Source organism: Vespa crabro, chromosome 5 (genome assembly GCF_910589235.1).
Source record: "Vespa crabro chromosome 5, iyVesCrab1.2, whole genome shotgun sequence".
NCBI lineage: Eukaryota > Metazoa > Arthropoda > Insecta > Hymenoptera > Vespidae > Vespa > Vespa crabro.
The window spans coordinates 10,961,407-10,973,906 of record NC_060959.1 but is presented as its reverse complement, the minus strand read 5'-3'; the positions used below and the strand labels follow the sequence as shown (position 1 = coordinate 10,973,906).

Sequence of the window (12,500 nt, the reverse complement as noted above, 5' to 3'; positions counted from 1 at the left end):
GACTTTAGCGAGCTTTAGCCCGCGGTTTTCGTGCTTTCGAGCCAACCAAGTAACGCCCGGATTATTCTGAGTAATGCACCAGACGTATGTACGTATGACGTAACATACGTATGTACGTACGTATAACGACACTTTATGAAAATTCAAGATCATCCTTTCGAGGAGGACGGATCCTTTGTATTCAAAAATAGAAGGAAATAGAATATAAACTTGGCACGATTTTCATTCGTTTCCTAGTAATTACTTAAGTACTTAACTACGTATCTACAATTCTCTTCAAAGAGATCAAAGTTCACCGGCATAAATTTTCTTCTTCTTTTTTTACATTCTATATATAATAAAAAAAAAAAAATATATATATATATAATGTTTTCAATTGCAAAGATCGAAGAATGAAACATTAGATTCAATGATCCTTCGAAGATAATCCCAAGTCGTTTACATAATTTCTTTGAAACAGTAAATTTCATCGCGTATTATATCGGCTTACTTTAAAAACAAAACGATCAGCCAGTTCGATAGATAGTGAATTCATTAATGTAATACCAAGATATGTGCAGTATAATAAACCGGAAATTGCGACATTCTTCTCTACTAGTGTTCAAGGTTGTAGAGTCGAAGTCTTTCTCTCTTCGTGTTCTCTCTACGTGCTTCCCTTTTCTGGCAAACCCTTTCCATTCGCCCATTCACCCTCTTCCTTTCGGCGAATAACTCGTATAAAGAAACCTTGGCTTACGTGGGCCAATTGGAACGGATTTATCTTTCCTCCTCCATCTGTTTCGAATTAACCTTTATCTACTTTTATTCCGACAAAAATCGATTGATCGTGCTTATCCTTATTTCGATAGAAATAAGAGACTCCCGTTGATAATAATAACAATACATATATATATATATATTTTTTTTTTTTTCCTATAAATTTATTTGTTACGAAAATTATTGAGAAGGATGTATATGAATTATCGTCAATTGATTTTGACGATAATTTTGATAATCTTTATCAGAAAGTATAAAGATCTTTATGTCAAGAAACTTCTCTGATGTTTATGTTAAAATACGAATAATAATCGGCATTCCAAGGCTCAAACGTTCCAGAGAATGGACCGCTTAGATGCACAGGAGAAATCCCGGCGGAGCGTAAAGTAATCCAAAGCTGTACGCGGGTTCCCAAGGTCTCACCTCGGATCCGTACCTAGGACGTACCCAAGCTCTCAGATTATTAATTGTAATTAAATTCAGAAAGCCGGATCAGAGAGGCTGCGTGGTTTAAGCTACCAACTCGTTTCACTCTCGACGCTCTCTCTCTCCCTCTTTCTCTCTCTCTCTCTCTCTAGCTATCTGTCTATTTCTATCTCTATCTATTTATCTATCTATTTGTTTCTCTTTTTCTTTGCCTCTTATATTATATTTTAATAATTTTTTCACCCTTCACGTCGACGCACGATCGACTCCGAATATATATCGCTTGGAAAAATTGCCGAGGTGAATAATTTCACGATACTATTTTCCTTCATTCTTTCTCCCCTTTTTTCTTTCTTTTTTCTCTTTTTTTGTTTTTCTTTTTTTTTTTTTTGTAACTCGTTTTACTTGTACGCGTCCCACGCGTGAATATTTTGTACCCATTGTGTACTGTAAACTCGAATAAATAGAAAAAGGCTGATTGTCTCCATCGGATTTTATGAGCATTTTCAGGGCCGTTGAGTTCCGAACGATTAAAAAGGCTGATTCGAAAAATTACCAGACGATTTTGCCAGGCCTCCATTTCTCTCTCTCTCTCTCTCTCTCTCCCTTTCTCCTCTATCCTTTCTCTTTTTACACAGTTAACTCGTTCGCGCTTTTTCAAGCCTATCCTATCCTACGATCGTGCAAAGATAATCGCTATTTCAGATTTTATCACTGATCCAATCGAAATCGAAATTAACCGTCCGTAAAAACGCTTAATACGTAGGTACGCCGTTTAACGGGTGAATTTCGAAGCGATTACGATTTCTCTAAACGGCGTAAAATAAAAGGGAACGGTCCGTAAAATTTTCAAAATCCGCTCGATGATTATTGATTGCTCTTTCCTGGTATATTTTCGAATCGATTCCGAGAAGAATCGAGTTTATCGTCTGGCAATCGATTTCTACGGCGACAAAGCGAAATATAATTTCTGACACGCGAACTAGAAACTCATACTCACATGCATATATATACACACACACATACATATATATATATGTATATATGTATATATATATATATATATATATATATATATATACAAACGTAAATACACAGTCATATTTTGTATCTGACTACAGACGACAACTACGACGACAACTACGACGACGATGGCGACGATTGTCATAAATCGTTACGCGAGAGCTTTCGTTTCCATGCGCTGTTAATACCATAGAAACCACGTTTGGCCATTCGCGGCCTAAGCTCATTCAAAACAAGCGGCAATCACGACTGCGGTTAATAATTCGATACCGCAAAGCTCACATATATTCTATGTATGTATGTATGTGAATGTGCATGTTCTATATTAGAGAAAGAGAAATAGAGAGCAAGTGATAGAAACAGGGTAGGGACATGGAGAGTGAGAGAGAGAGAGAGGGAGAGAGAGAGGTGGAAGGGAAAGAGCGTACGATAGTCGAAATGGCTAGCTCGACTGCGGTCTAAACGTAAAACCGCGATCCCGGTAAAATCCGCTACCGCAACGTCCGAAATATCGCTCGGTTTTCCTACGGCTGACGTGAAAATAAGTTTCGACGAATTAATCGTATGCCGAGCCGAGCGAAGTGACTATGTTATTCTATATATCATGCATCCCCGTTTCGCAATAACTCTGTATCATTGTCCTCTCGCGGCTGATGAATTTCTAGCAAACGCGTGAAATTCTACCTTCGAAGAAAATTTATAAATTTCGAGAATGGAGTTTAGATTCCATTAATAACTTCCTTAAATTTATATCACATAAACATTCCACGCGCGCGTACGCTTGAACGCAACTATTTCTAATCATCTGAATTTATTTGTTACAGAGAAAAGATAATTTGTTATTTTTTTAATTCTTTCTCTTAAGTTGTTTTACTTTTCTTTTTTTTTTTTCTCTTTATTTTTTTTGCGAAAGAAAGAACCATATTTTAATCGTCTCGTTAGAGAACAAAAACGAGAACAAAAAGGTTGATGCATTTGTAGTTGTTTAATTTCATCGCTAAACACGAAGAGGTAAACGCTAATGCACTACGAGGACATAGTTTTCCTTACTTATTAGATTTGATGTAGTCTCGAGTAAGTACTAAACGCGTCGACATCAAAGAAGCCGCACGCGTACGACATAGGAAACGTCATTCGCAGCATCCTTCACGCAGTCTCGTTGGTCGTTCCTTCGATGTTCACGATGACTTTGATATCAAAAGGCAAGATTGCTCTTAATTACTACCTCAATCTAATCAACAACCTTCGTTCATTGTATATTAATATACATACATATGAACATATACAATATATTTCTCTTGGTATCCTTTATATAATATTTTAATTTAAACGAAAATCTCATTGTTACACGTTCAAATAAATTTTGCCTTATTATTATATATTATCAATATATTGATAATTTATTTTCAGAGATAAATCTTTAATCGATGTATTTTTGTGGATAATCATCGATTTAAAAAATGATATTTCTCTCTTCCCCCCCCTCTCTCTCTTTCTCTCTCTATTTTTTTTTTCATTTCGGTCCGATGAAAAATCGTTAATGTGCATCAAATTTGACGGAGAGAGACCAAGAGGATTCGAGGGAGAGACGAGGTTGATTTTCTATTACCGACAAATTGATAAATGTACGTCGGCGATGTCTGCAGCGTTCATAAACAAGACGTTAACGTGGAGAAAAGTAATAATACATTCCATCTATTCCGCCATATTCGTGTTCTATGTTATACTCGAAAAAGAAACGATCTTGATGATAGTGGTAGTGATTTGGGGATGAAGTCGAAAGATAGAGAGAGAGAGAGAGAGGGATAGTGTGCTTCGAGTAATGCGAAAATAACAAGTCGAGGGATGAATCATGTTTCCTTACTGAAACGATCGAATGCCTTCGGTAGCGTCGATTTTATGCGGCCACATTGATTTCCGCAATGCTGTCGATACTTTTGAATCAATCATCAATGGCGTATTTTCAATGGCTCCTCTTTATTGACGTCTAAAACGTATCTGTATAGAAAATATTGAACGAAATATTATTCAAAAATAAAAGACGATGATTCAATTATTAAATAATTGATTTTAATCTATACGAACGATGATGTATAATTTTTAAAATATAAATTTGTTCTATTGTAGTTTAATTAACCAATCAGTATTATAATTTATTATGGATAAAATTGTTACGATATAATCGATCGAATAATAATTTGTCGTCGAAATAGAGGAGGACATAATTAATTGGCCAAGAGTCAACTAGATAAACGACTTGTGTCAAGTCAAAAAAGAGAGAGAGAGAAATACAGAGAGAGAGAGAGAGAGAGAGAGAGAGAGAGAGAGAGAGAATACGGTTAAGCAGCGAACGATTTACAGCGTCATTAACGAGCTCTACGAGGCAACGATAAAGGCGAAGTAAACTTTGCGAGCGTAGGAAAGAGATTTACAAGAGTTCGAAATGCCGTAGAGGCGTCGAGACGCGCATGGAAGGGCTCCAAGACGTGCAGCCCTTCTTGTACTTCGATAAGTTTACGATTGTGTCGACGACAACGACGACATGCCGTTTTTCTTTGTCTCTCTACTTTTTTTTTTCTTTATCTTTCTACTCGTTTTCTCTTTTCTCTACGAGAATAAGACATTGGTCCATAAACGTTCAGCTTCTTAGACTATTTTTCGTAGCTGTTATCGCGCTATTCCCACGCTTCCGTTTCTCGTTCTTTTCATTTTTAACAACCTGCGACGTCGAGACGATGTCACGAGTAACCCATCAAATTCTTTTCGAATAGATAACTGCTTAAAATAAGCAAGAAAAAATAAGACTAATTATTGTTCATTCATTCCTTTCGATTTAATTCTTTATTAATTATTCTTATTTCATTTTTCAAATGTTTCGAGAGAGATGGAGAGAGAGAGAGAGAGAGAGAGAGAGAGATAGAGATAAAATGAGAAAGAGAGAGAGAAAGAGAAAATCAAATTTGATTTAATATCTCAATAAATTTGAAATGGATTAAAATGAAATGGATTTGAAACAGACAGAGAGAGAGAGAGAGAGAGAGAGAGAGAGAGAGAGAGAGAGACTAAAACAAACGGGCGTCTTATGCGTCTCTTGTGAAAAATCATAGTAGAATCTTCTTAATGGCCATAAATCATCTTTCTTGCTATCGATGCGTCTGATGTCTCTCTCTCTCTCTCTCTCTCTCTCTCTCTCTCCCTATCTCTCAAAGTCCGTCTAAAGATAATAATATAACGCAATAAGAGTAGAGACAAGAAAAAGAAGACGAAAGCTGCTCTTCGAGTCTTATGGTGAACTTCGAAGTCGACTTTTCTTCTCCCTTTCCACTTGGTCCTTCGGACAGTGCATTAACCCAATTTAAGGAATACAGCGAGTTGCCCTTTATTTTCTCCATCCCCCTTTCAAACTCTTCTCCTTTTCCTCCTTCTCCTCTTCCTCCTCCTCCTCCTCCTCCTCCTCTTTTTCTCTCTTATCTTTTCTTTGTACGATCGACGTACGATTCTTTTATGTTTTGTCTTTTTTTTTCTCTTTCTCTCTCTCTTTCTCTCTCTCTTTCTCTCTCTCTCTTTCATTTTTTTTTTTTTTCTTAATACTTTTTTCTTTCATATTTTTCATCTCCCCAATCGTTTATTCCTTTCATCTTCATGATTTAGTAATAAATTTCGTGATACAACCATCGAATATTCTTTCAATAAATTTGAAACATTATTTATTTGTTGATCGTGTTCGTAGAAAAATATTGAAAGTTACAAGTATTGGTCGTTCTCTTGGTCGTTTAAACATTCTCTTTCCTTTCATTTTTCGTCTTTTCCTTTCGTTATCGTATAACGCGGAAGTGCAATTTCGGGCGCGGCGGGATTAGCAGAGCCCGCTCGAAGAAGAATAGGCAATAATACTTTTTCATTAAGCCGCGAGCTAGGATTACCGCGTCTATTGAGACCGGCCACCGGAGCAATCAAATTATATTCCCAGCGCAATCAGCTTTAGAGAGTACGAGAAAGAAAGCGTGAGAGAGAAAGAGAGAGAGAGAGAGAGAGAGAAAACCTACGAGCACAAAATCGTGAAACTGAAAAAAAAAGAAATCAAAGACGAATGGTTCGATCAATTCTCACCTAGCTCTCGATTTTCTTTTTCGAATATTTCTTTTTTGAAATTTCTTTTTTCGAATATTCTCGAACATATCGTTATGATATGTATATACATATATATAGATAAGATATATATATATATATATATATATATATATATATATATATGTATATCTTTTCCCAAGGGTCGAAAAAGTTTTCTCTCTCTCTTTTTCTCTTAGCTTTTCTCTCTTTCACTATTTCTATCTTCCGTTTCTCTTATTAGTTACCGTTCTTCATATTAAAGTTCTCAAGACGTTCATACATAAATTCTGCTTTTCTTCCTCTACTTGAGACTTCCCTTTCCCTCCGTCGTCCCTCTCGACTCACAGAAAATTCTCCAGAGAGCGAGAAGATTGGAAGTCGGAACTGTAATTATTTTTCTTTCCGCGATCCTTTTGAATGTCTCTTTATGACGAAAGTGCTCTCATCGTTACCACCACTATAGTTTCTCTTTATAAAAATGTCTTGGCTTTTTGTAATTAGAAACGTTGAGATAAGTCGATGTAGATAGTACGAAAACGTTGCTCGAGGGTTGCACGTTTAATTCAACACACCATTTTCAGAGGTTGATTAACGATTTTACCACGGGGTAATTTGGAAATTTCATCCAATGTGTCACAAAGGAAAAGTTTTGCCGTGGCGACGGCCAGATGTCTTTGCTACAAATGGCGCCGAAACTTTCGGACAATTGAAATTAATTGTTACACTTTCAGGAATCGATGAAATATTTCGCAAACGTTTATTACAACGTACTACGATTTTCCATACTATTGCTTTCGATCGAACGTTGATTAACCATCATCAATTAATTATCAATAATTAAACTGATAGATATTTCTGTTTTTTTTTTTTTTTTTTTTTTTTTTTTTTTTTTTTTTTATTTCAAATGGACGATAAAAGATATAACAATAACATTAATACATTGAAAGAAAATATGTATACGCGTTCGTCTCGAAAAAAAAGTTTACCAGTGATCGAAGCGTATCCATTTAATTAAGTAAATTTAATTTTTCGATTTCGAAAACCACCAGTACGCGTTTGTTGCGAACGAGTGCGGTGTGCTTCGCGCCAATTTTCGTATAATTGAAAACGTTTGTTCTAATTCGGTATAATAACGTGAACCCGATGCCGAATCCATTATCGCGTATCGACGGGCCGTCGAGCGAAACGTGCAACGTTTACTGCTACGGAAAGGAAGACACATGGTTCGCGTTTAGTACGCGTTCGGAAATTTTATTGTTTTGCACGTTCTACTAAACCGAGAAAATTTCTTTAAGCTTTGCCATTGAAGATTACTTATTCATTTGATCGTAATCATTTCATTAAAAAGTCGTCGATGATTGTATAACACTTGGTAAAAAATATTATAATTATAAATTTATAAAAATATTATTGAAAAAAACATTAGATGCTTAAAATCTTATTTAACGGAAAAATTCGATAGGCAAAATATTCGAACCTGTACGGGATTAAGATAGACAGAGATGGAAAATATTCAAAGAGGGTAGTTCGCCTAAATCCGTGGCCAAAGTTGTTACTGGAATTTTCACGGTGGATCTAACGCGCGTCGAGGTGGTTAAACTCACCCCCGACATCAGCACTACCACCACTACCTACCTACCTATCCACCTACTACTACTACTACTATTACTACTACTACTACTACGATTATCACACTATCACCGGCACTAGTACCGTCGTCATCCTCGCAGCTGTCGTAGGCGTGTGCTCTTACCCTGCAGCGTCAAAGGGCCAACGGCATTTTCAGTTTTCAGCCATGCACAACGACGTGATAATCGAGTGTACTACGCTTTTAGCATTAATGGACAAGTACGCGGCTCGGCCCTGTTCTAGAAGAGATGACTGCGCGAAGAAGAAGGATACAAAGAGCGAGAGCAAGAGTGTGTGTGTATGAGAGAGAGAGAGAGAGAGAGAGAAAGAGAGATGGAAGATAAACGAGCAACGGAGTGAGATACTGAGAGTGAAAATAGAATGAGAGGGAGAGAGATGGAGAGAAAGAGAGAGAGAGAACACGTGCTATGCCTCTACTATCACTACCACTACGGACAATCGCGTGATAACCGAATTACTTGCTACATTGCGTTCGCCAACACGGCGATGTGATTTTGCGAGAAGGAAGCAACGTGAAGTAAAGGGATGGTGAGTATGAAAGAGAGAGAGAGAGAGAGAGAGAGAGAGAGAGAGAGAGAAAGAGAGAGAGAGAGTAGGAGAACGCCGACAAATGCGCTGTCTCGTCTGGTGGTACGTGCAGCGCACCCTTCACCTTCGTTCTCTTTCGCACGTAAATCGTCTGCCAAAGGTGTCGGCATTGCCATTCTCCTCTCACCTTCTTGTTGCCGACCTTCGACCTTCGAAAATCGTATTATCACTTCGCGGTCTTCACTCTTATAACCTACGGCTTGGATAATTTTCATGTCTCGTCTATTATTATATCGAAAAATTATAATCTATAATATATTTAAATCATTCCATTCGATTTTAGTATCTCTTTCTTTTTTTCTTTTTTTCTTCTTCTTTTCTTTTTTTTTTTTGTCATTGTCAAAAATTAAATTCATAAAGTCGATTTCTTCAGCAATCGAGTTACATTTTTTTCAACGATCGCGTTTACACCATCGTACGATTATTTTTCTTTCTTTCTTTCTTTCTTTCTTTCTTTCTTTTTTTTTCTTTTTTTTTTTTTTTATCTCTATACGCTCCACAAAAGAAAAGAGGTTTAAGTGAAGAGGGCATAGAATACATTTAGAAAAGCAGAAGGTCTAGGAAAGAAAACGCGTACTCCCCCGTTTTCTTCGAACTTTGACCACACCCCTGCCCATGGCTCATTAGCCGAAAAGCTACGCTCTCTTCTAAACCAACCCCCATACTTACCCCTCTGATTTCGATGAAACAGAATCTCCCTTCGAGAGGAGGGTACGCGAGCTCGTTTAACGACGACGTCGTCGTCGTCGTCGTCGTCGTACTCGTACTCGTTCACTACTGCAAAATCCCTGCCTCACGGAGTGTCTGTTTGCACGAAAAACGAGAACAAGCTATCCTACGTCGTCCTAATCACAGAGAGGTTGTGACAGCCAGGGCCTACGAAGGCAGAAGAGGGGGAGAATAAAAAGAACTCTAATAGCTTCGGCAAACATTTATCTTTATTTTCGACAATGCATTTCTCTTTGAAAAGAACTATTTTTTTCTTTTTCATTAATACAATAAACAATTATACTTGCTCCCATAATAATTGCATTGATATATAGGTGTGATTAAAGAAGAAAAAATTAAAAAAGAAAAAGAAAAAAAAAACGAAAAAAATATAAAGGAACAAGAAAAAATATAAAGAAGAAAAACAAAAAATAAACCTTCCCAAAAGGGTATAATCTTCTTTAAGAAAATATTTGATAAAGAAATATATTTAACAATTGAGAGAAGTTTAATATTCAAACAATAATGTAACTTTCTCGTATATTCGAGTCTGGCTAACGCGTAACAGCTTCTCGTAAAGCGCATCCTCTCAGTCTAGACTCATATTTAAGGATAGACTTAGGTTCACCCTCTCTTCTTCTTCTTCTTCTTCTTCTTCTTCTTATTCCTTTTTTCTCTGTCTCTCTTTCTCTCTCTCTCTCTCTCTCTCTCTCTCTTTTCTTCCTCCATTTTCTTTCCCTCGCGAGGTTAGTGCCTCAGACGCGCAAGCAGGTGGCTTTTAGAAACTTCAAAGGGTCTTTCAAACCGCACGTTGTGCCTCCACGATCCTTTCTACATCGGCGTCCGCACGAAGCGAACTCACGCTGTCTCGTGTGAGTAGATATATAAACGAGAGAGCTATACGCCGCCGTGGAAAACCACGAGACTCGGAAGCCACCATCATACCTACCTAGGCCCCGATGTAGCGTAGGGTAACTCTACCTAGTTGTATTTCTTTCTCCCTTTTTATCTCTTTCTTTCTTTTTCTTTCTTCTCCTTTCTCTTCTACTTCTACTTCATCTTCTTCTTTCTCTTTTTTTTCTTTCTTTTCTCTTCGAAAAAGAAAAAGATCTTGAACGTGAAGGGTTGCGTCTTGCTCGAGCAAACGATTTCTTATCTCTTACAATATTTTCCTTCGAACGACGATCCACTTACAAAAGTAAGAACTTTTGCAATATTAAAATATAATTTTCTTAATGCATATTAAACGTTTCGAACGTATCAAATTTTCATAGAGTAGAAAATTGTTCGAAGATCGACCGTTGGTATTTTATTATATCTTAATATGATAATTTATAAAATTTTTTTATGTATTATTCATTGTAAAAAAAGAAAAAAAAACACATAAACTCTTAAAGAATCCTGTTTGTTTCTTTTTTTTTTTTCTTTTTTATTTCCTTAAGTGAAAACGATTGAAATTGGTACGGTAGGATTTTTCAACGCGGTTAAGTGCTAATACAAAGATCGTTTCGGAAAAGTAGAAAAGTATTTGAACGGAAGGTTGCTCGTTCTACGTGAATTTAGCAAAGTCCGAGGTACCTATAGGGGTGCTTGAAATGGCCATCAAAGTGGAGCACCGATGCCTTTTCGCTTGCTCGTTGCAATTGTGCTAACGAGACGCATCCGATATCGTTCTCTATTCTTTTCTCTTTTTATTCTTTTCTTTCCTTCCATCCTTTCTTTTTATTTTTCTTTTCTAACCGTCTACGCTTCGAGCGGAAAAGTATCGTAAAAGAAGGCAGAGTAGGATGATTGGAAACGCCCGTGCACTGCGAAAAAGTAAGCCACTTGTGAGTTCGTCGAAGCGTGTCTCGATTCAATCGAATTTTCGTATTATCAAGACAACCCTAGACGGTAAATTAGTCATTGTAAAGATAGGATCGAATTAAATAAAAATCGTTCAATATGTTGTTCTATACGTTTCTCCTTTCAAAAATGTATTCTCGATTGTTTGATAAATTTCATCGATTTATTTGATAAATTTAATGAATTTCGATTGATCACGCCTCGGTAATATCATTAACCGATAGAAATTCGTTTCTCCAGGAATGAATTTGGCCAAGTCCGAATTTGGTCTATCTCCCCCATTTTAATTTGGCCCCAAACGACGACTTTGACTCTCTTTCGAGTCGATCCTGATTCGAAGGAACCTCTTGGATTTCAATTTCACTTGGAAGAATCCCCCTCGAGTTTGGCGAGTATAGAAATGCGGGATGAGAGGGACTCGACGAGTGCACTCTACTCTCAAGGACGCTCAGGATCAATATTTATAATCTTGATTCTAGACGGCCAAGGGTCTACAGAGTCCGTGCCTGAATCCTCTGAACGAGACTCGAGCCACCCCCTTCACCCTTCATAATCCTCTCTTTCTCTCTCTCTCTCTCTCTCTCTATTTCTCTCTCGCATTGATACTTGCATACATATATATATATATATATATATATATATATATATATATATATATATATATATATATATACGCGCAAAGACACACGAGTGTTTCAGCCTTGTTTATGAATGTTGTCTATTCATCGTTTATTACAAGCTCCGTTGAAACTTTTAACGAAGCAAAACAGTTCTCCATCGTAGGGCTGTGGTAAACATTTGCAAATATTATGACTAATAATCCGTATACAGTCCTTTCCAATAACACAAATATGTGTATATACAAATATGTAAATACAAATGTTTGTGTATATATTATGTACGTTTACTCGAGGATAAATGATAATCGTCTTGGAGTTGAAATTCTTCTAATTATTGGCTTTCATTGGAGAAGCATAAGTCTCTTTCTCGAAAAGTAGCTCGATCTGATCGATCTTCGATGGAGAGCAATGAGCTCTCCGTTGAGAAGTCGGATTTCGAGGTAAAGAAGATGAACGAGGAAGAGAGTTAGCGAAAGCCGCTAATTTGACTCAAGGATCCCGGATTAGTCGAAGATCACCAGAGGGTTTTAGTTAGGCCTTTCGTCCTTTCATCTCTCTCTCTCTCTCTCTCTGTTCTGCTATCGTTCATACTCTCTCTCTATCTCTCTCTGTCCCTCCTACCCTATCTTTCTCTTTCTCTCCTTCCACCCCCTCTAAATCGGTTTAATCGAGCTCTAGTTAACTTCGTTAGCGCTAATGCCCGTCGCAATGTGGTTAAGTGGCCATCGCTGCCTCGAGCGATTCTGCCTTCTCGGACATCGAATCCTTTGCCAA

General features: G+C 37.2%; 1 protein-coding gene across 7 annotated transcripts in view; it reads left to right on the top strand.

Moving 5' to 3' along the window:
* Positions 1–12,500, top strand: part of LOC124424119 (semaphorin-2A) — a 367,461-nt gene that overhangs the window by 169,152 nt on the left and 185,809 nt on the right. Inside the window, exon 1 of one of the 7 annotated variants that reach the window (XM_046962714.1) lies at positions 10,114–10,133. The exons of the other annotated variants lie outside the window; for them this stretch is intronic. The gene's annotated coding sequence lies outside the window, so the exon portion shown is untranslated. Of the gene's footprint in view, positions 1–10,113; positions 10,134–12,500 lie in introns of those variants that run through there. 7 annotated transcript variants of the gene reach the window in all.